The 25034-nt window shown below is 37.0% G+C and overlaps 1 long non-coding RNA gene across 1 annotated transcript; it reads right to left on the bottom strand.

The window, feature by feature from the left end:
* Positions 1-5538: 5538 nt before the first annotated feature.
* On the bottom strand, positions 5539-19600 carry LOC149806296 (uncharacterized). Its single transcript, XR_016423754.1, has 3 exons — positions 19460-19600; positions 15595-15658; positions 5539-5783 (listed from the first exon to the last, which is right to left on the bottom strand). It is a non-coding gene; the product is annotated as an uncharacterized LOC149806296 (long non-coding RNA).
* Positions 19601-25034: the final 5434 nt, after the last annotated feature.

Here is a 25034-nt window from a genome sequence, read left to right as displayed (position 1 = left end):
CTACTGCCCAGATATCATCAACGGCATTTGTGACAATCTTTCTTCTAAGAAACCTTTTTCATGTAATTCAGAAGCTAGCGTCTCAAACGTTGGTGTGATACTTGAAGTGAGAACGCTTTGCGCTCCACGTCCAAGTTTATGTTTAGTTCCTATAATGCTCTGCACAAACGTTCTATCAATATACTCTCTCAGGTTATTGGGTTTCATATCTCGTAGTTCATCAAGCATTCTGCCCTCACATCCAGACTTATCATCTTCATGATCGCGTCAACAGACATCATGTCTCATAGCAATTGCATCAACTTGATTACAAGACTCTTGACCTGGTAGTGGATTGTCATTGTCATCTAGCTGTTGGTCAAGTGGATTCAATGGTCCAGTGTAATTATGCTTTGATAGAGTCCGGCCTCCTTTAGGCTTTGGTAATTTTCCAATAAGCTTATGAATATCTGTACCAGATACAATCACAGCTCTACGATTACATTCCTGGCAATATGTTACTATTTTATTATACTCTGTAGTTAGATCGTCATCATCATCATCATCATCATCATCATCAAAATAACAGTCGCTGCAGTCATCGCAGTCATAATTGAATTTTTTACATCTCGTTATTTTTTTACTGACATTATTTCTTCATATTTTTCATAAGTTCTTTTAGTGAGCAGCATCAATATTCTAAAGTGATAATTCTGGTTCAACCAGCGGTGCGTCTAGCACTCGGGTACTTTTTAAGAAAGATGCTCTTTCTTTTACCACACTCAGAACAAGTTGCTTTCCATCATTAACCTGCCATTTTTTTTGTCGTTTCAGTTTTGTCATCAATATTATCTATTTTAGTTCTACTAGATTTTCTTACGTCCGAACGCTTTGCACTACTAACACTAGTGTTATACATACACCAAATGAACATCACACAGCAATAACGACACGCTGATGTTCCTACTGGTTGAATTTGATTTGAGTTAAAATTTATCTGACGATTGATATATTTTTTAAAGTATATACCTTACCGTAGTTGAGACTGTCATTAAGCAATAAATTCATTAATAAATTAGTTTTACCAGAACCAGTTCGTCCTACTATTACGTAGTGGCAGTTAGGTAAATCGTTATTATTGTTTTGTTTTAGCACTTCTTCTGCATCAAAGTTTATGATACTCATTCTATAATAGCGCAGAATATATTTTGCTCCAGCATCATCATGTTTTATCATCGAATCTAGTGGTAAATAAAATTTTATCAACGCTAACTGTTATAACATGTGTTACTGTACAAAGTTTGGAAATCTGATTGGAAGTATTAGGAATAGTGTTCCTACTGAAACAAATGTTGATCTACTGAAACACATGAAATAGGATAATAGATACTGAATCAACTTTTCCTCCGACAGATGCGATCCAGGCAGTTAATTATACTCAAATAGTAAAAGCTGTATCTGACAAACTTCATTATCTGGTGGCACTGTGACTGGAAATGTAAATATGTCAGGAACTAAGATAATAAATCTGCATACAAAGTATTCTTTTACTAACGCAGACGACACTCAAGCAGTAATATATAATCAACTTATAACATCTGTATCTGAAAAGCTTCCATTTTCTGGTGGTACTATAACAGATGATATAATCATAACAGGAAATAAGGTAATACATCTAGAGCAGCCTACCCACCAGCTAATCAGATTCTGAGTCACACTGTAAGTACAAGCCAGTTAAATACATAATCTAACCTCAAAGTTAATAAGACTGGAGATGCTCTCACATGCACACTTGTGTTCTCTAATGGTGGTAAAGTAACAAACACCGCTTTCAACAAATGTTCCACCCAGTAACTTTGATGCTATGTCATGTGATTAGCTCAATGTAGTAATTAATATCTGCCACTGGGTGGTGGTACTATGACTGGCAGAATTTATATGGGTGGTAAATTGATAACAAACACGCAGTAAGACAACACAGTGTTGAGCAATAACTCATATGTGATAAACGTAAATTGTGGTAATGACAACATCGTTATTAAGTCTCATGACATAATGAGAGGCAGTCTAGATATGGGCACCAATAAAATCACATCTACATATATTCCAGTTGCAACTTCTGGTCAAACAAAACATTTGTTGATGATATCATCACATGAAACACTACATTACGGGTTTTAAAGTCAAGTGATACAATGACTAAAAAACTAAAAATGGGGGCCAATAAAATTATATAAAAAGTACATCTACATATGTTCCTGTAGCAACACCTGATCTCAGAAATAAGCAGCCAAAACGAGCTAAGAATAACTGCGGTTAAATTATTCACCTTACTGATGCTTCAGATAATCGTTGGGGTTTTATTTGAACTGCAGCAGCTCAATATCCAGGAAATTATCCTAACTATGCATTTGCTCATAATCATGGATTCACAGGAGGTCCAGAATGGACAACAAATGGTGAGACATCACATTTCTGGATTAAGATACAATGTCCAGCACAAGTGGCTATATGGAAATTTCAGGTAAGAGGACGGTTAAACTCTAGTGTTATGCGATTGTAAAACTGGCATCTAGAAGGATCTACAGATAATAGAACATGGACAATGTTATACACTGCAACTGGAGTATCTGTTAGTTCTAGTCAGCAGTATATTCTTGATACGTCTGCAACTCTTAGCAAATACAATACTTTAGGATTTACTCTTTAAATGCTGAAAGTCCTTTTCCAGGCCTAACAATGTTTCAGATTTGTGCCAGGGGAAATTCCAGTTATCATAGTAATTAAAGTATTTTACAATATAACATTAAATTGTGATGCAAAAATTCCACAAGCTGTTTCGGCAGCAAAACAAGACCAGCGTTCAGCATCTGTCAACACTATAAAGGAGACAACTTTTGATACAGAGCAAAACCATACTGAAAAATAACTTTGTCTTAACTACGCTAATGGCTGGGCCACATCTGCGAGATGCTCTTCGAGAGTATGATCTAATTTCCAAGTACTGCTAAGATGAAATTATCGTAAAGACGATACAAACAATTTAAATGTTGTTTGTTGCCACGCTAAATGATTTTAGCAAAGAAAATTTATTTTTGATTGATAGATCCAACATAATAAAGTCAAATGTACATGGTGGCAAACAAACCAGAGCAGGAAAAGAGTAAAGCAATTACATGATAGTATTGATGAAGCATCAGAAAAAGGAAGATAGCGAAAAATTAAAACTTAAGAGATAAATTTGTTAAGCGTAGAATATGTCGTAGTTTGGTTATTGACTATGATGATGTTGATACACTTTTAAAAGTTTTTGATGAAAGTGTCGATGCAAATGCACGTGCCACATCTTACTTTATTTTAGCAGCAACATTAATGCAAGATAATAGGCACAAATACAAAACGAAAGTAATTAACACTGCTTTAAATACAAAACGAAAGTAATTAACACTGCTTTAAATACAAAACGAAAAGTAATTAACACTGCTTTAAATACAATAGAAAAGTTTGAGTCAAGATTAAAGAATCTGCTACTGATGATGAACCTAATGATTTGTGTAGCAAACTAGAACGACATGAACGACAGACATAAGTCTATTAATATGAACGTAATGATTTTTATAGTAAACTCGACAACATGAACGACAGACATAAGTCTATTAATATGAACGTAATGATTTTTATAGTAAACTAGAAAACATGAACGACGCACATTGTCGCAGAATAGAAACCGAGTGGGTCTTTGGACTAAATGAATAAGACAAACACAATGTGAGAAAGATAGAAATTTATGAAATGAATTAATAAAGAAAAATATATGATGTAAAAATACATAGATTCTCTCATGCTCTCAACATACGATTGACTCAAATCACTCTACACAACATTCAAACATTGAAAATAAACCAAAATATTAAATCAATATGAAGTACAGATCCAAGAAATCTCATGGACTGCAGATACGCTTCAAACAGTATTTTACACTATAAGAGATATTCACATAATCTCGAATATGACCTCTATTAAGATTCAAAATAATCTTATGAACACAGCTAAGATTCAAAATAACCTTATGAACATAAAAATGCAATTGGAACAAAAATTGATCCAAACGTATGCTTCTAGACCCCTTGTACCGTCGCACGATTCCTTGGGTTGGCCCACACTCTTATCGGCCGCTCGCACCCTTTATGGATCCACCACGTGTACAGTCATACGTATACACACGTACAGACAGCATACAGCACCCTTTTTAATTTGCTATGTCTACGTCCGTGGCACAGACATACGTACATACATACATACGTATCGACAGCACGCAGCCTTAAATACTCTGGAAACTCCAGACAGCTCTAAACAACTTTAAACAGCTTCAGACATCTCTAGTCATATTCACAGTCACATTGACAACCACACTTCATAGCGACAGACACAATCAGCTACAATAAAACCAAATTGGTCATTCTAATAGTTTCTGTATAATCTCTAGATATATGATAATACTTTAACCTCTAATAGTGACTTGTAATTCAAAGTTCAAATCTGCGTTGTAATAAATGCATTATTACGCGATAAGACATTACAAACCGAATAAGCTTCGCATATCAAATGAAAATGTAAATTTAACACTTACCCCTGTGGCTGGAGAACAATGGAGAGCGTACACTCCTTGACGTGATCCAAAACGACCAGTGTCGGTTTTAGAAATTGATCTTGCTTAAATCCATAGGAGAGTGAGCACAAGTCAGGGTAGAATACCCGTGCATATCATGTTAGTAATGTTACTTCATCACAAGTAATCTCTGGCGAGGTACATGTTAATACAGTCGCTTACCTGGAAAAACACGTATTCACCCTAGATAACGTTGTACGCATGTACAACGATAAATAGTAGAATAGTTCTAAGGCAAAACCAAGTTATTTCTTTGCCTAATTCTGTGACAGACATAAGTCTATTAATATGAACGTAATGATTTTTATAGTAAACTCGACAACATGAACGACAGACATAAGTCTATTAGTACTGATAAAGGAGATATAATACACCCAGATCGATCAAAAAAGATTACGTTGCCAAATTATAGAAAACGAAGCCGAAAACATACTAACAGTAGAGCGATACAAAACATTAAAAACATTACAGTAGATTATCTTGGAAGACACAGTGACACGACGCTTGGTACTGTGACTTATAACATAATACAATTTGGAATAGCATATGTAGTTCTAAAGAGGCATATGACACGTAATGACTTACCATTAAAAGAAATTTCAAAAGTGATTAATTATATTGAAAGATCTGAAAACAAGTACAATGACATAGTTAACGATATAGCTGACATTATTGTCTTTTTTTGATACAAGTAACTTAGATAACATAGCTCCAGAGCTTGATAGTAGATAAAAAGATGGATCATCTGAAGTACTTGACAAGTACAGAAATTTCTTGGCAAATCCAAAAATGCTGATTTCGCTTTCTCGTAAGCCAAACAGCAGAGTCAACATTGCTATTTACCATATTTTTTATAATAATGAAGCGAAAAAGAGTATAATAGACTTCAATCACATCTTACAATAATACCAGAGAAAGAAAAAAGAGGTTATTTCGTTTTATATGTATTTTGATAAAAAAAATTAGAGATCATATTGTTATTACGGGAGACTAATAAAAGTTACAACATGCGTTCCTATGGTATTAACCACAAATGGTGTTGCCTCAGCTGGAGGTGCAGCAAATCCTTTTATGCTGATCATTTCTGGTGTTGGTATAGCACTAACAGCAACAAGCAAAAGCAAAAAGCTCTAACCTAGAAATGAAAACAAAAAAGAATAGCTTGCAAACTGGCACTTACAGCGTACGACACAATTTTAAATCAGCTGGGAACATATCTTACGGGTGTGAAGTATAATATGTTACACCTGATGCAAGAACTTCGTGTAAAAGATATAATGTTTAGCGATCTAGAGTATCAAAATATGAAAAAGACTATAATATAAAGCATGAAGAGATGATTTGTTTCGCTAGATCTGGCCTGTGTTTTGCTGATAATTGCTAGAGTATCTGCAATTTAGGGCTAATTTTATAAGATAATGGAGGATAACATAACTGTAGAAGAAACCACATTAAAAATGAACAGAATTCTTAGAAATGGTAAGCATATGACAATGTTGATTGAAAATGAAACATATGGTACTTATTTCAAGAATACAAATAACATTAAGCTGCCTTTGGTTATGACTAAGTACTCTGGGTACTTTGATACTCTTACGTATTTTACAAACGTTCTGTCTGATAAAATTAACAATCTTTATGATCGTATTTCTCAGCATAAATATACAAAGATCACGATTGATGATGATATAAAAAAATGTTTTATTGATAAAACAAATGTATCTCATGGAAATTTTATTAAGATGCTGGAGCCTGGTACTCTTATCAGCTGTAAAATTAATCTACATTTATTCTGTCACATAATGGTCAGTCGTATATAATAGCAAAGGCTGAGACATTAAGAATCTCACGTCAAGAATAAGCGGCAATGGAGATAGCATAATACAGTAGTAATAGAAGGAGGAGTTTCTACTTATTTTTTGCCTTTTTTTGTTAGACACTATACTCTGAATGACATCCTTACAAAAGCACATTTAATATCCAGAGCCCTTTAAAGGAGGGTAAAAAGTGTTCTTTTTTTAACATTCGAAAATAATAATTTTGATCGTTGCTGCAAGTATAGTTTCAAACAAAAACGCAAAAGGAGTAGAAACCCCTTCTTCTTTTACTACTTCCGCTCTGTATAGTAGGATATCAGGATATTGCTCTTGAAAAGCCTGATCTTAGTTTTCATGCTGATGCTCATGTCCATCCATGTAATCCTGAATGATGTAAATGTTTGGCTGGCCTTGGAAATTCTTGCGCTCACGTATTCTTCTGCATCTCTATTGGTTGTCATTTTGGAGCCCATATAGTGAGGTTTTATACTTCTTCGCCTCTTCAACCTCCTGTCCATTAAACCTTAGCTGCAGTTAAACATTGATTTTATTCAATTCTTTCGTGCGAAATTCCAATATCAGTAGAATCAAAGCTCAAAAGGTCGACATCGATGACTTCATGCCACGTTCATGAACAAATTTAGTATTAATTTAAAAGACGTCGACAGGTATAACTGAAAATGTTCACTGCACTGTGCATGCTGTGGTTGAGAGGGGCCAGGTAGAGAACAGTCAATTGGTCATTCTGGAAATTTCTCCATTTCACAATGCATTTTAAACATACTCGGAAGCCAATGCCAAAATATCTTAATAATTGTAATCTTTACAATGCTCACTCACTGTCACACCGCAATTTGTTTTATCACGATTTAGAAAATATAACATTAAATTAAGTTCATACTTTTTTATTCATATATCGAAACCTATTTTATCACAATGACTTTCTTGTATCGTTTTCTGAATGGTGAAATAAAATAATTATTAAGTAAATCAGTAACACCTCTCTAATCATCTCAAAGACGACAAGACATTAAAGACACGTTCATAACTCAAAGTTGACCTTTTATTTATTGATTTATTTATAATATTTACCTGATCTATTGCGTTAAAATACAATTAAATTATATAAAAGAATATTATATTTATACACAATAAGACCTTCTTGGTACTGTTTTTCCCAATAATGTTTTATTGTGATATTTAACGTAAACTTATGTAATGATAGACCAACAGTTTCCATAGTAATTTTTTGGTTCATCCAGTAAACTGCTCATGACTACATATAAACAAGCGCCTTGCTATAACTAAGAGGATATACATAAAGCAGTAAACTATTAGTGCAGGTCAAGTGTAAACGCAGTGAACAAGGAGTGCACAAGAGCGTCAAGTTAAAACACAGTGAACAAGGAGTGCACAAGAGCGTCAAGTTAAAACACAGTGCACAAGGAGTGCACAAGAGTGTCAGGTTTAAACACAGTGAATAAGGAGTGCACAAGAGTATCAAGTTTAAACGCAGTGAACAAGGAGTGCTCAAGAGTGTCAGGTTTAAACACAGTAAATAAGGAGTGCACAAGAGTATCAAGTTTAAACACAGTAAATAAGGAGTGCACAAGAGTATCAAGTTTAAACACAGTAAATAAGGAGTGCACAAGAGTATCAAGTTTAAACGCAGTGAACAAGGAGTGCACAAGAGTATCAAGTTTAAACGCAGTGAACAAGGAGTGCACAAGAGTGTCAGGTTTAAACACAGTAAATAAGGAGTGCACAAGAGTATTAAGTTTAAACACAGTAAATAAGGAGTGCACAAGAGTATAGAGTTTAAACGCAGTGAACAAGGTGTGCACAAGAGTATCAAGTTTAAACGCAGTGAACAAGGAGTGCACAAGAGTGTCAAGTTAAAACACAGTGAGCTAGGAGAGCACAAGAGTGTCAAGTTTAAACGCAGTGAACAAGGAGTGTACAAGGGTCTCAAGTTTAAACGCAGTGAACAAGGAGTGTGCAAGGGTATCAAGTTTAAACACATTGAAAAAGGAATGTATAAGGCTTAACAAACTGTAGTTAGTTTTAAATACTTTTTGAAATGAATGTTGATCATAAATTTTCAATCAGAAATTACAGGATTAACTAAGAAAAGCATAACGTTAAAAGAGATATATCTGACTTTGATGTGACATCAAAACTTGAATAAGATACTTTAATAAATTAATGACGCCTCTTTGCTCTGAAAGACTCAGAAATGTCTATTCCTTCCTCACTCACCTAACCAGTAGTGCGATAAGGACTCATTTTTCACTAACAGGTGCCATTTTCAAAATATAGCGAAAGAAGGTGGCCCGAAGTTAAATAAAATTTGAATGAACAACCTTTTAACTTGAGTAAAATCAGAGTACCAAATGAATAATCTTAACAATATTTGGTTGCGCTTCATGGCGGATGACTGCCCCAAAACAACGCGAGGTTTATATCAATTTAATTATTTCTGCTTATGGGAAGATCTGTCGTATTTAGAAAGAAACGAGATCAGCATTAATACTCAACTTACCGCATTAGTGTTTATAAACTCAAACCGTTTTGCACAATTTCATCATCTGCGTATGTCATATAAGGAGATCAGTGTTGTTAATTCCTGTCGAAGATTTTCACACAGATACGATACCACATTTTTGGGACAAGATTTTGTATGCACAAACAGTAGTTGGTTCGAGGTGCCTACGGTCAGTGTTCTTTAACGGCATCCCTACGGACGCACTCGGGGGCATTGTTCTTTGGTGGCGCCTGTAATTTGTTACGGAGAACAGAGAATGTTTAGGTTAAGGCTGAAAAGTGGTATTGCTGATACTTCCCAAATCCAGAAATAGTTTATGTTCTTGATGAAATATATTCCTAAACGGCTTGTCTCATTACGAAACAAAGAACATGTATATTGCGACACATTCGCTCACCCCTGTGACCTTGGGGTCAAAAGTAGCATGGTTTTATCGCTGCAAAACATGTCGTAAGGAAAATTCTTAGTGTGCTTTAAACGACGCGCAGTTGTTAGGGAGAACACAACTGAAATAATTTTGGTCGAGCATATACTAACTAAATATCCTTCAATTATTTTAGTACGATTTATGAACCCTTTTTGGAGACGTCTGAAATAAATTTAACGTCCATGTTGAGATAGAAGCCACGTTGTTGCTTGGAGAGCCACTTCGGATGCAAGTTTGGTCACCGGGCTAATCCAGGAATATCGTTTCTTGGGTGAGTGGATTATAGGAAGAAGCGTATATAAATAGTGAAAAGGTCTTTTGGGGTGAAATTACTGACGGAGGCCCAAGCGACGAAGCACATGGATTTTAAGTTTTTCCAGGGTATAATTTTAACCCTCTAACAATAACGACAACAACAGCAAAAACCAATTACTCTAGAAAATGTTCCTTTATTTTCACGCACGCTATTTTTTTGAAGGGGTTGAGTGCTGACTCGCCCTTCCTCACCCACCACTTCCCCATGGATGCACCCTTGAATAGGATATGTCGAAAGAGAAACGTTTAACATGGTTGGAGTAAATTGGCTCAGTCGTTCAAGATAAACGTCTCAAAAACAACTACTCTCTCTATCTCTCGTTTGCACGAGTCGTGGAAAATTACGTACAACTGTATGGAAGAATTATACTTTTATGTCGCTTTCCATGCGAGTCTCATTTATTTGTTTTCGTGAGGAACTTTTCTTGAAAGCCCTGCCACAAGATCAGGCACAGTGGTGTAGGAGGAACAAGGGTTCTAGTCCAGTTGTAGAGGCTGCAGAAGATTACATTCCCACCACTGTACAACAGCAAGGGCAAAAGAATAAGTTTCGTGAAAATATAAATCTGAATAGTAACAAGACGAATATTCAGAACTTACAGGAGCAAGAGAAATTAACATCGACGAATGACCAGTCCAAACATAAGAAAAGACATCGTTATTGATGCAAGCAATGGGGACATATTAAAAGGTATTGTTCAACAGATGATATGAAACATCGTGGCAACCCAGCAACTTGTTTTGTTAAGCCAACAAATGGTAAAAGGCTTACGTCGGAAACAGGATGTGTAAATGTGCGCGAGATCATGTTTGTGAAGGACACTGGCTCAGATGTGACCTTGATAACGAGAAGATCTCGTTGACGAGAGTTGTAAGCTGGAGGGGCACAACGTTACATTATACACAGCAGTGGATCAGCCATTTGCCGCACAGTTGGCTGTGGTACATATCGACACTCCGCGTTATAAGGGACTTGCGCAAGTGGCGCTTGTCTCAAATTTAGACGCTGAGGATCTATTGGGGTTTGATATCCTTGGAAAGAAAGGGTATTTGCTGTGACGAGGTCGATTTTAAAAGGACTCAACGAAGATAGCACTGTGGAAAATACTTGCCGATGTGAGGATGAGCATAAGTATGAAGTTGCCAACAACAGCATCGAGAAAGCAGTGAGGGATCAGTGTGATGACACTGAAGTTGACAAACGTTCGGTAGTGACTACAGACATCTTATTGAAACTATAAACTGCGTGATATTTCACTGCAAAGTATTAGAGAGAAGTCCTTTGCTGGTTGTGAAGAGGCTGAGGAGCCAACGGCATTCTTCTGGGAGAATTATATTTTGCGGCGGAAATGGCAATCTGGTGTTGGTTCGCGTGGAGGGGAGCAAATGTTTGTATCAGCAAGATTACGAAAAATGGTAATAGAGCTGGCACACGATCGACCCCTTGCAGTTAATTTTGATTTGGAGAAAACAAAAGAAAGGATTCTCCAAGTGTTCTTTTGGCCTGGAATGTTTTCAGATGTAAAAGGATATTGTACATCGTGTCATGATTGTCAGATGACAGTAAAACGGGCTGCGGATGGGAAAGCACCAATGGTTTGCCCACCGGTGATAACAGAACCGTTCATAAAAATTGCAATGGATATTGTAAGACCGTTATCTAGAACGAAGTCTAGACATAAATACATTCTGGCAGTAGTTGATGATGAAACGAGATATCCCGAAGCGTTTTCTCTCAAGGATATGGAGACAACGAGTGTAGCTAGAACACTGGTTGGGCTGTTTAGCCGTGTTGATTTTCCAAATGTCATATTAACAGAGAAATGGACCAGCTTCACTAGTACCTTATTGAAACAGTTGTATAAGCTAGTGGGTATCCGTGGAGTTACAACAAAGTCTTATCACCTACAAGCAAATGGAAAGGTAGAATGTTTTAAGGGGGCGTTGAAGTCAGTGTTGCGGTAGTTCTGTACAGACATAATGAATGGGATGAGATGCTACCATATTTGTTGTCTGCATACCGCGAAGTCACACATGAGGAAACTGGATTCGCACACTTTGAGAAAGACCCATTGGTGTTGCATGGTTGGCCGAGTAGCGGCCCAATGGCGAATTTACGAGGCTTTATTAATAGGAGAAAAGGATGCCAGGGAGAAGTCGGCTGTGGAACATATCGTGAACCTGCATGAGAAGCTGGCTAGCATCGGATCTCTTCTCGAAGATAAACAGTTGAATCGCCAATGGAAAATCAAGGCATTGTATGATCGTCACGTGAAAACAAAAGAATTTAGTCCTTATTTTCTTGCCATCAAGTTCGTCCAAGATGAAGGCACAATGGCAGGGACATTATCGTGTGGTCCGAAAGGTAAACGATGTTAACTACCGGGTATCTATACCCGGTAGGCGCGGTACGGTAACCTATCATGTAAAATTACTGCGTGGATACAAGCGTACAGTGTTGCTGCCAACGAGACGAGAACGAATATGTGGATATTGATTTTCCTCCAAGAGCAGGCGAAGGCGACGCTGGTGTTAAGCTCGGGGTCAACGTGTCGAAGGAGCAGAGACGATATTAAAATCTTGGCAAGGAATTTCAGGATGTTCTAAGCTAGACAGTGGATGGTGCAGAACACGCAGTAGCCTATCGTAGCCGGAAACTTCTTCCGCGAGAGTAGAAATACATAGCTATCAAGAGGGAACATCTTGCGATCGTGTGGGTGATTGATTCGTTTAGGTATTACCTGGCAGGGACAACATTTGAAATCGTGACTGACCACATTCCACTGACATGCTTAAATCAAATGCGAAGCAAGAATCAGCGACCACTTAAAAAGTGTTTGGCACTCCAGCCTTATAATTATATTATAAAGCACAGTAGCGGTAAACAACACGAGAATGCAGATGGATTATCGCGCATGTAACTGAAGTATATAGGAATTAAACGACATAAGATACTGGCGTGCTTAGTACACTTCAAAGGCGCTGGGAAACCTACTGGAATAGCTCAGCATTCCTGAATTTTTAGAACTTCAGTGTGTTCTGTTTTTGGAATCATAAAGAATTTATGTGAATATAGACGGTAACCAATTTGTTTGGATTTCCCCTATTCTGGATGGTCACTGATGGAATTCAAGACTCTTTTACAGAAGTTAAAAGTAGTGACTCTAAGCGGTGTGCATTTTAGTAGTAATATAAGATTGATGCAAGGTTTTTTTTAATTCTTTGATGTACCAAGCCAGCAAATTGATTAAAAAAATATTGTATCGAAAACACAGTTTCCTCTTAAAAAGGAAGGTGTTATCAGAATGATTTCACTCTCAGTGCCTGCATCAGATTCTAGGTGTTAGTAGTGACAGCTGGCCAGAACATTAATCCCAGAATTCTGGATATTTTATACCAGAGACTGTCAACGAGTTCGGTTCTGTTGTTTATCTTCCCATGGCTAACTTTAGCCTGGACCAGTTCATACCCTTAGACAAGGCACAAATGTTAAAATACTTAAAATCCCTTATCTTTAACCCCTACTAAAACAAGATCAGTGTTGAAGAGCATGCAGTTATTTAGCTTGGCTTGTGCTGTAAGTAACGTGGTTTTTGGCTTTTGTGGAGATTTTAACTTTATTTTACATAAAGTTGTTGGACCCTTACTTGGTATTTGTGTGTCCATTTGAACCCGAACGAAACACAGCGAGAATCAAGAAACTCGGGTTGAATAATGAAAGATAGAAAGAAGACGTGAAAAATGATCCTAAAATGGGTAAACCACGTGCCTATTATATGCTCTTCTCAGATTAACGTCGTTTTCTAACAAGAATCAAGGATGGAGTGATCATGTTTATCGGTCTGAAATTGCAGTGTCATACATGGCGAAATTAAAGCCATCTACAATTTTTACAAAAGGAAATTCTATCCCGGTAAAGTTATCCTTGGAAGTCCTAAAAGAAATATGTTATAACACCGTTGTAGCGGGAAAATGAACAAGTAATGTATTACTACTACTACTACTTCTATTACTACTACTAATAATAATTCATCGAAACATTTAAGAAACAATAACTTGGGAAAATAATATCGCAAAAAGTGATAAACTGATACCTGACTAGATTTTAATAAGACTGCCCTGGGAGGGTTAGACTTTGTTCACGTAGGCCAAATTGCCTACGTTCTATATCGGTTAGTTTCAATCGATAATACCTTTCTTGAGCTGTTGTAGTTTACAAGTTTCTGCGAATGTGACTCTGTGGTTATTCATTCGTTTTCTGATATCAACTATTGAGAGATATTGAGAGGCACAGCTTTTGCAAGTCAGGAGATAGATGTTATTTTAGTTGGACACTTTAACTTCTGATTAACTGAAAAACTAACTCATTTTGTCGAACTTCGAACACTGCAAATTAGGCATCGCTTGTCCTCGCAATTATGTGCTGAATCTTATTTTGATCCGTTGTAGCCGGTCCCCTAGGCCAATGCATACTCTGCCTATTTGGCAATCCGGCACTGCCGGTGAGAGTCAAAGTTACGTGGTGGTGGCGGTTATCATTCTCTAGAGGATAATTGACCATGGAGCTATTGCCCGAAATCGTGTAAATAATAAAATAAAATGTATAATTAATGGATGCAATAAATATAGATCTGAGCAATGATACAGAATAAAAGAACACGAGCCCCCGTATGCAGAATATAAGAATTTTTTCAATTGTATTAACAAAATGAAATTAAACATGACATTTGAAGGATCCAATTCTCTTAGAAATATTTATAAAGTTTATAAAAATGTAATTAGTCAGCCGTTCTTGTTCATACCGATAAGACCAATTTCATCATGAAATCGAGTGTGCGATCGCATTCAGTTGTCCAACATGTCTGCATAGCATGCTTGCTTGCCTGTCACTCCAAATTTAACATTGTTGACATGTTAAAATCGACGTATTCCTTTTGCTCCACTCTCCTTCTTTCAACTAGCCTTTTCATGTCATCAACCGTGGTATCGGTTATCTCGTCTGTTTGCCCATTTTATGGGTGTACATATGGAGATATTTTCATTTTAAAATAAATAAATAGGCAGCCTAAGTATTTGTCCGGATTTTACTTCTGGGATCGAAAATAATCTCCTCTCCACTTCAGAAACTAAAGCCAACGATCTCTCGGTTAAAAGAATTTACAGCTTAATTATACAAAGGAGCCAGCGAAATTCACTTCTGTCTTAATTATACAAAGGAACCATCGAAATTCACTTCTTGTCTTAATTACCTTATTTGCTAACTAACAATCCATCGTGTGAACATCCTATGACACAGGACTACTCATTTCTTAGCATATATGATTCATGGCATTTAAGACAAATAAATCCACATAATTATCTCACGAAATTCTTTGCAAGGAAATAATGTATGGAATTCTTATAATAAACTAGTCATATAATATTCAAGACAAATGAATGCAAACAATTCTTTCGTTGTTAGCGTGACACGTAAACGTTAAGATTGACGTTACCTTGCCGATAAACGTGGTAGCTAGCTACAATTAACATCTATTTAGGGCATGAATTGAATTTTAGCGGTAAAATGTCCAGAGTTAAAATGAACCAGAGACAATTGTATTAGGTTGTAGTCTATTTGAAACGTATCATAAAATTATATTTTGCAGAATGTTTAATAGTAAAGGCGGACTGGAGAGGTTTTTCCAACTTATATGAGAGTGATAAGAAGTTTGGCGGTTAAAATAGTGATACAATTGGCTAAGATAAATGAGAGGGTGTGTGTTCTCATATGAATTCAGGTCTCTAATATAGTTCCCCTCGTGAAATTAATCAGTCGAGGTTTATGAGGTGGGCCAGAACTTACCTCTGAGAAATAATATGCATTTCTTGTTAGGTCGACCAGAGCGAGGCGTGTCGAAGTCTTGAAGCTGAGGACACAAAAAAGAGAGATAGATTCAGCAGCATAGGGAGGTGAAAATCTCGAATAATACACAAGGAGATATCTCGATACTCTATTGCACAGTGGGAAAGAAAAAAGAGCAGTCTCCAACCAAGAAGTTGATGACCACGAGAGAGAGAGAGAGAGAGAGAGAGAGAGAAGAAACAAAGAAATACGGATACACCGACCAATCACCAACACTGATCTGGAAAAGACTAAAAGTACCCTATGAGGCTGTTATGCAGGCATCCTGAATTTTATCTGTCACTCGATCATACGATGAAATTTGTTCGATCAGAATAACAGGACGGCTAGTTGAATTGCGCACAATTTTGAAATTCTAGTTCTGTATCTTCAGGTGAGCCAGATACCTTCAATTTTTTAATTTTTTCATTTAAGCAGTCTCATGTAAAATTGAAAATAACACTGTGTTTGATCAAATTAATTAAATAGACTCGTGAGTGACTGACATCAACTGCAAATCGACCCTATTAAATCACGGGGGATGATGGTCTATTATAGCTGAAAACTGAGTTTATTTTATCTCTGTATATTCTCGCGAGCAACAACATACCTAAAGACCCCAGATTTGGCGCCTAGTTATAAAAAGGCGGCAAATATATTTAATCCTAAATAAGGGGCGTGTTTCCCCACACTAAGTTTCCTAGTTTTAATATCGCCACATCGAAAATTTTAATTAGTCTAAGCTTTTCTGCAAGAGAAAGTAAGTGTAAGAATACTTCGAAAGTAAATTTAGGAGAAATTCTCTTGTAAAACTGTTGTCCAGGAGGACTGTTGTCGAGGAAAAACCGATGAACAAATTTGGCGGTAGAAGCGAGGAACGCTGAAAGCTCAAATGTATTTGTGACAATTCCATGTGATTTGTTGATGCCCATATATAATGCTTTGCTGAATTTATTTACTTATATTCGCATGAATCTATTTGCTACATTCGTATATCAATTTGCTTTATGAAGTATAACTGTGTTGAGTTTATGCATAGGAAGTCGTACATTAATCTTTAGATAAGTTTGACGAATTGTTTAAATTGTCGTCTTGTTTGCAAAAGACGTAGGCTCTAAGAATTTCATGCATTACATTAGTTAATACGAGTTACGAGTATCCGTGTGAATACCCCGAATTTAGAAGATTTCGCGTATGATTAAGGTTGAGTGTGTATTCGCCGAACATGACGTAGTAAGGCATATAATGTATTCCATTCATTCACTTGTGTAAACTGAGCTTAGCTCGGAACCGTTATGCCTCGTGTGGTGTTAATGCGTGACGAATTAGCCATTAGACTAAATAGGGTCCTTATATGACATGTGGAGCCGACTGATAACCTTAGCATCTGTTTAGCACCGATAGTAAGATCTGATAACGAGAGGGGGATAATGCAAACCCTGTTATCATAAACAAGATAAAATTGAGGTTGTCTCTATTTATATTATTTAAAAGGAAGAAAACAGATCCTGCGACGTATTCTGTCTGAGACGTATTCTGAGACGTATCCTGTGACGGATTATCTCAGAGACGTATTCTGAGACGTATCCTGAGACGTATAGTGAGACGTATTATCCTGAGATCCAGGTATCTGTGAATCTACGTGCCAAACACAGAGTGAGGAACGAAAGAGGCAAGACCGAGGGAAGTTGAAGAACAGCTACAGTGGAAGCAGGTTATGCAATTGTATGAGGCATTGACTTCGATTGTTCACTCGATCCTGTGATGAACTAATTATATCAGTAAAACAGATCGGCTACTTTATTTAAATATATTTGTGTTTTGTAATTCGGTGAGAGTTTTATTTCTTAAAGCAGAGTATATTCCTGATGTAATGAATTCTCACGGTTGTTTTATGTAATTGATCAAATTGTTGTTTATATGTACGGGGGCTCGTGTGAGTCAGTTCTATATCTCTGCTCAGAACTCTATCTATTCCACGTATAAGTTTTCACCACTTATATTTATATTTACTCGAACCGGGCAATAACATCGATGGTGGTCAACCTCTAGATAACGAGAACCAAATTAAGCGGACACCTTGAAAGAAGGTACAATCCGCCAACCCACAAACCTCTTGCAAGAAGAGGGGACTTTGTGTAAGGTTTCTACAAAGTGGACCGTGGGTCGCTTACAATGGCTATAATTGCTATCAATTAAAATTCTTCGTAAAAATGTGTTAGCATACATTTATATAAAACGTAAAATTAACAATTCTCATTTGAGCACTGCAGTAAACAAAACTCTTCAGTTTCGGAGGTAAGCAGTTCTTGGACGTTGTCAGGCTCTTTAATTTCGAAGGAAAGTCGTCCTTTCAAGTAGTCCGCAATCCATTAATGCCTAAATGGAAGTGATCGATTTGGAAAAATGTACTCGGAAATACTTCCATGGATCGAAACAGCCCCCCCCCCCAAAAAAAAAATGAAAAAATGATGGTTACGGAAGCATTTCTGACGTGTTTTCAAATCAGTGACGGAAAGGCCGCGCGTGTTTCGACAGTAACTTCTGTAAATGTCTTGCAGAAACTTAATATCACCACTCCACACCCACCCAAAAATTAACACAGGATCTCAACGTTGATGACAAACATTCCACTATTTCCGTCGCTGACAGAAAAGTAAAATGTCTGCAGAAATGTGTTTCAGAATTTGATAAAAATGTCCTTACATATGCACATCGATGTCGTGTCGCTGCGAAAGTAATTCAATACACTTTCTTTTCATCAAACGTATCTTTTGCATGCTTTTTTTTCGTATAGAATGAAACCAGAGTAGTTTCCACTCAAGCAACGTCATGTCATAAATATAATCGCTGGTGAGTTGCTCATATTTAGTTCATATATTAAAATTTGAGTGAGTTAAATGTTGCTTGTATTATAGGGCTTATTTTTTTTTAAATAAAAAATTATTCAGACAAGAAATCTACACAAATTGTTTCGATCCATGGCATCCCCATTTTTTGGAAGCTAACGCTTCAAAATATACGTGCACACGACTGCATAAGAATTTAAAACCAACACAATAATACACGTGCATACGACTGCATAATAATTTAAAGCCTACACAATAATACACGTGCACACGATTGCATAAGAATTTAAAACCTAAACAATAATACACGTGCTAGAGGCCGACCGAAATTCGATTTCGGTTTCGGTTTCGGCGCCGAAAGTTGGCAAATGGCCTCTTTCGGCATACTTTCTGTTTCGGCCCAAGCCAAAAAGTTAGCTTTCGGTTTGCTTTCGGTTTCGGCCGAAACTGATATTGACTTTCGGTCATCAGCCGAATATCTATTTTAACTTTCAGAATGCAACGCTAGTGCTGGGTCTATTACTCTGCTTGTCGGCCGGTCAGTCGGTGCTAGGCAATTCTAGGCACTCCTGCATTTCAGTCTACTCGCGTGTTGAATACAGAGATTCCGAACTCTGACAATATTAGTAATTTCAGTTAGTTAAACTGTAGCGAATTAATCTGTGTTTAGTAGAAAATTGAAGTTAATAATAAACGGATTAGTTAATCGCCGCAAAGAATGTCGAAAAATGCAATGTGGGATTACTTCAAAAAAATCGATTCTGATGCAAGCAAGGTGCAGTCCAAAGAATGCAACAAACTGTTATCACTTGGCAGCGATAAACCAAGACTTCATACAGTTTCAGGCTTGAAAGGTCATCTGGTCAGCTGCCACAAGGAGCTCCATGGTACGTATCTCAAGAGGTCCATGAACGACGGAGCAGCGCGTGCCTCGAAAAAGATGACGATGGAAGAGAAAGCGACTAAACATGCATTACCGAATTTTGTGCAGACGTCCTTGACATCAATGGTCGAGAGCAGAATGGTCTGGCCTGATGACCACGTTGCAGTTCAGCAAATTTATAAGTGCATCATGGACTTGATCGTTGTCGACATGTTACCCTACTCAGTTGTTGAAGTGTAGCAGTGATCATGACCCAGGCCTATTTAATAAATCTTGTGTTCGGCAACTTCGGTTTATCTTTCGGTTTCGGTTTCGGCCGAAGGTGTAGTTAAACTTTCGGTTTTGGCTTCGGTTTCGGCCAAAAGTCAATTTATAACTTTCGGTCTGGTTTCGTTTTCGGTCGAAACCAGAAATTTTGTTTCGGTCGGCCTCTAACACGTGCACACGACTGCATAAGAATTTAAAACCTAAGCAATAATACACGTGCACACGACTGCATAAGAATTTAAAACATACGCAATAATACACGTGCACACGATTGCATAAGAATTTAAAATCTACATAATAATACACGTGCACACGATTGCATAATAATTTAAAACCTACACAGTAATACACGTGTACACGATTGCATAAGAATCTAAAACCTACACAGTAATACACGTACACAAGATTGCATAATAATTAAAAACCTACACAATAATACACGTGCACACGATTGCATAAGAATTAAAAACCTACACAATAATACACGTGCACACGACTGCATAAGAATTTAAAACCTAAACAATAATATACGTGCACAAGATTGCATAAGAATTTAAACCTACGCAATAATACACGTGCACACGATTGCATAATAATTTAAAACCTACACAATAATACACGTGCACATGATTGCATAAGAATTTAAAACCTACACAATAAAACATTTTCAAAAAAATCTGAATAATTTTCTTCTCAAATTACTCAACACTGTTTATAAATCAAAGTCAAACATGTACGTCAAACGACAATCGCGAGATATCGCGATCTCTATATTTATTTTCCTCTATGGTAGTAACTGGCTTCCGTACATGGATACATGTGACCTTTTGCTAAACTAGAAACTATTAACCATGACCTTCTCAGCTCCATTACGCGTGGGACATTCAATATTCATTGTAGGTCGTAGTTCATTGTGATTCTGGCTAAAAATAAGTTTTCAATTCAGTCAAGTTCTAAATTAACATTAAATTTGTAATCGATATCAGTTAAAGTTGTTTTGATATTTATAAGACTGTAGAATGCGTTCTTCCTCTGGAACGTTGCTAACTGTTTACACAAAACCAAGTTGACTGTTGTATACAAACACTCAAAGAGTTCATGATAAATAACATCTGCCATGAGTCACTTGCAGTTGACCCAGATTTCATTTTAAGACATGACGAATTTATAGGTATTGTCTATAAACTTGTCTGTTTCGTAAGCGTATTCTGAAGTACATCACGTAAGACTGAAACATTGCATGTATATCGTTGTGTTAAGATTTAGCATCTGAAATAGAAACATTATTGCCATATCGCAGTCAGCTGTTGAGTACAAACAGTCATGTCATGATCTGTTGGAAAATATAAGCATGTCATGATCTGTTGGAAAATATAAGCATGTCATGATCTGTTGGAAAATTTTGAACTCGTCGACCTTCTCCGCATACATTATCCAGTATTTGGGTTCGTCGTAGAAACGATAGGAGTTTTTTTTTTTTTTTGTTTTTTTTTAAAAAAGCCAAAGCGAGAACACTAGTGAAATATCACATAATAAAAAGTTGATATGGTGTTTTTCATTTCTGAAAAATCGATCCAAATATAACAGATTTGTCTTCTCTTTCACGCTTACATATGGATACGGATATGAAAGATTTGTGCTGATAATGTACCAACAGGAAATTCGCTTGAATGTTAAGTATAGCTTGCCTCGCCGGTACAGTACATATTCCAAAAATGTGGAATACGGAGTTCAGGAAAAAATTTCGGTTCATGCATGCAGTTGTGTCTGAGAGAGAGAGAGAGAGAGAGAGAGAGAGAGAGAGAGAGAGAGAGATTGTTTGGAGAATATGTTAGTAAAACAATTTCATGCCATCGGCAACATCAGTAACTAGTCTTCTATTACCACAGAAATTAACATAAAATCATCTTATGGTCTACCTGCTTTTTAAGTCTCAGACAACACCACTGAGGACTCATCACGTCACCATACTTCTCATAATCATGCTCTGTTGATTGACGGGAAAACCCCTAAGTACTCATAAACTCAGACAACACCACTGAGGACTCATCATGTCACCATACTTCTCATAATCATGCTCTGTTGATTGACGGGAAAACCCCTAAGTACTCATAAACTCAGACAACACCACTGAGGACTCATCACGTCACCATACTTCTCATAATCATGCTCTGTTGATTGACGGGAAAACCCCTAAGTGCTCATAAACTCAGACAACACTACTGAGGACTCATCATGTCACCATACTTCTCATAATCATGCTCTGTTGATTGACGGGAAAACCCCTAAGTACTCATAAACTTGACCGCCATTCAACGCGATTTTCGGCCATTTTGCATAGAACAAATCTTACTTTCAAGATTTTTCGACATTTTGAATCGGAGAGAAAAAAAAAAAAAACAAATTTAGATTCAAATGTATGCATATTTACAAAACAGTCCCCCATGAAGTGTCGCCACTGATAATAACTGCTTACATTATTGTTAAAAATGTGTACAATTGTATATTTGAGTCGACACTGTAATGTGTCTGATGCATTTGCGCAGACACTGTAAAATCCATGTCTAACCAAAGAAGAATGTCCATTGAGCAAATAAAATCAACCTATATGAGGCAAATTAAAATTCAGTTTCCGTTTCGAATATACAATTTGCTTTAAAACTGCTGTTTTCAACGCTTCCGCCCACCCCCAACCCTATTATGCATTCACAGGAAGCTGAAAGGTGGCATGACATCGATAAAAATAAATTTTTGTAGTTGTACTGCTTTAAAAAAAATTCTAAAGAGATGGATGCGTCATTTTGCTATTGTAACAATTTTGATTTGCATGAAAGTGCGAAAGACAGTCCAGTTGTAAAGTTCCGCGAATCATCATCATCAACAACAACAACAACAACAATAATAATAATAATAATAATAATAAGTAGAATTAGTAGTAGCAGTAGTAGTAGTAGCAGTTGTAGTGCTATTATTGTTCTTTCTGGCCTAGTGGCAAGAGCGTCCGCCTCGGATGCGGGAGGTCGCGGGTTCGAATCCCGGCTGAGTCATATGAAAGATTTACAAAAATGGTACTAACAGCTGCCTCGCTTGGCGCTCAGCATTAAGAGGTTAGTGTTAGGACATCATACTACATGTCTGCGGCATGATGCCCCAGTGCTAGACATCACTATAAACTGTCACACTGCAGACATCGTAGCGATATGACTGAAAAATTGTTAAAGCTACGTTAAAAATCCAAAGCACACACACACACACATTTCTAACTCTGGCAAAGACTTATTGCAGTTGTCGATTTCCACTCAGACACTGAAGACAGATAGATAAAAATCTAAATCACTCTCTCACACACACACACACACACACACACACACACACTTTTGGCTGTGGTGGTATTGGAAGGTTTTACTGAATTATAACACACGACATTGAATAAGAGACCGACTATTTATTTAAGTTTTGCAGGGGTTGTATGCTGGCTTTTTTTTCTTGCATGAAGATTGCATTTTCTCAAATAATAGTAAATATAATGGATAGGATTAGTTCTTTCTTCTGTAAATATCAAAAAGGAAGATTTTGCCTGATATTTCTTCAAGCATGATTTCCCCGAAGGGACTGACGATCGATAGTCCGGAAAGAATTTCCAGGAATTCAAACCAAAACATTGTTTTATTTTATTTTATAAGATCTGCAACATTTTCTTTTAGCACAGCATTTCTTGGATTTGGGTGACATATTGATATGACCATTCATTTTAGCACAGCATTTCTTGGATTTGGGTGACATGTTATGACCAATAATTTTAGCACAGCATTTCTTGGCTTTGGGTGACATGTTGATATGACCATTCATTTTAGCACAACATTTATTGGCTTTGGGTGACATGTTGATATGACCATTCATTTTAGCACAGCATTTCTTGGCTTTGGGTGACATGTTGATATGACCATTCATTCAGGAGAATTAGTGACGAGATTTTCAATGCGGCAGTTATATTTCAGGTCATATCAACATTGTGTTTTAGTTAAGACCAACTAGATAACATAATTAGTCTCTAGATGAAAACCTCATGTCGATATAACTTTCCATTTAGGATTAGTAGCGAAAATTTCAGGAGGAGTGCTGTGGTGGCCATAATGAAACCAGATCGGTGCCTTTTTCATCTAGGACCAACATGACATCACAAGACATCTCTTGGTGAAACCCCCATGCCAAATTGACTTTCCATTCAGGTGGAATAGCGATAACGTGATTTCAAAAATGGCTGCCATGGTAGCGATTTTATGACGTTATATCGGTAACATTTCTTTTATATTCAAGTATACATAATACATGCCTTTCAGTGATAACCACCTGTTCATATGACAACACGATTCCCGGCTTCCATCGCTTTTCAAGCAACTGAAATGTAAGCCAACGGAACTTGTAAACAGGTCCATTTTGCTTGTTTGATAATTTGAATTTATTAGAAAATAGACATCAGAGTAAGTAAAGTCTGACTAAAACATTATGACTTTAATTTGTAGAAATGCGCCGATATGGGCTGCCAAGTGTTATATATTCATGAAAATTGTACTTTTCGTTACGATGTTAGTCGGCAACAGAACACGCTACACAGTGCCCTTATTTAGACAGTAAAACCTCGATCCCCAAAACATAAATATCAGGCTCGATGTCTTACATTGTTGGACTAGGCGTTATCGTTAATTTAGTCCTGATTCAAGTGCCGGTGCATCGAACTGCTATCTCGAATAGTTACCAGTCTAAGCAGACATAAATGGTTGTGAAGAGTTTAATCAGTTCGGTTCATTTATTTAAAAACTCTTAAAAGAATCAAGGAATGTGTAGAGGGACTTGAACGTATTTAGGTATGGTTTCATTAACTTACATCCTGAACCTCTTTTAAGATTGAGAGAGAGAGAGAGAGAGAGAGGGAGAGAGAGAGAGAGAGAGAGAGAGGGATGAACTATCCCAGGATTCTGTTTTTGTAACACATACTAGCTATAAGGTACAAGCATATCAGGATGATTTGTTTCACAACAAATTGAACTCTCATTATAGTGGCGAACATATTACCCTCAGAGCAGGGACGTCATTTCAACTTTTAACGGGGGGGGGGGGGGGGGGGGGAGGACTTGACGGGCTTGTTTAATTTTCGTATAGGCTACAGCAATTTTACAGCACATGCAAATTCGGTCGGGGGGGGGGGGAATCTGCCCCCCACCTCCAATGACGTCCTTGCTCAGAATCGATGAAGATTTTATACCAAGTCTTCGTCTGTTTAATTTTTGTTGTCTTTCTTTCCGCGTGTGTCTCTGTTTCCTTTTTGCATTGATTGATTTGTTTGAGTATCGATCGTATTGTCTGAGGTTCCATAACTGCCTGCCAATTGATACTGTAAATGA

The sequence above is a fragment of the Sinohyriopsis cumingii genome, chromosome 1 (assembly GCF_028554795.1).
Source record: "Sinohyriopsis cumingii isolate HCF-2022 chromosome 1, ASM2855479v2, whole genome shotgun sequence".
In the NCBI taxonomy this organism is placed as follows: domain Eukaryota; kingdom Metazoa; phylum Mollusca; class Bivalvia; order Unionida; family Unionidae; genus Sinohyriopsis; species Sinohyriopsis cumingii.
This window is presented reverse-complemented; position numbering and strand designations above follow the sequence as displayed.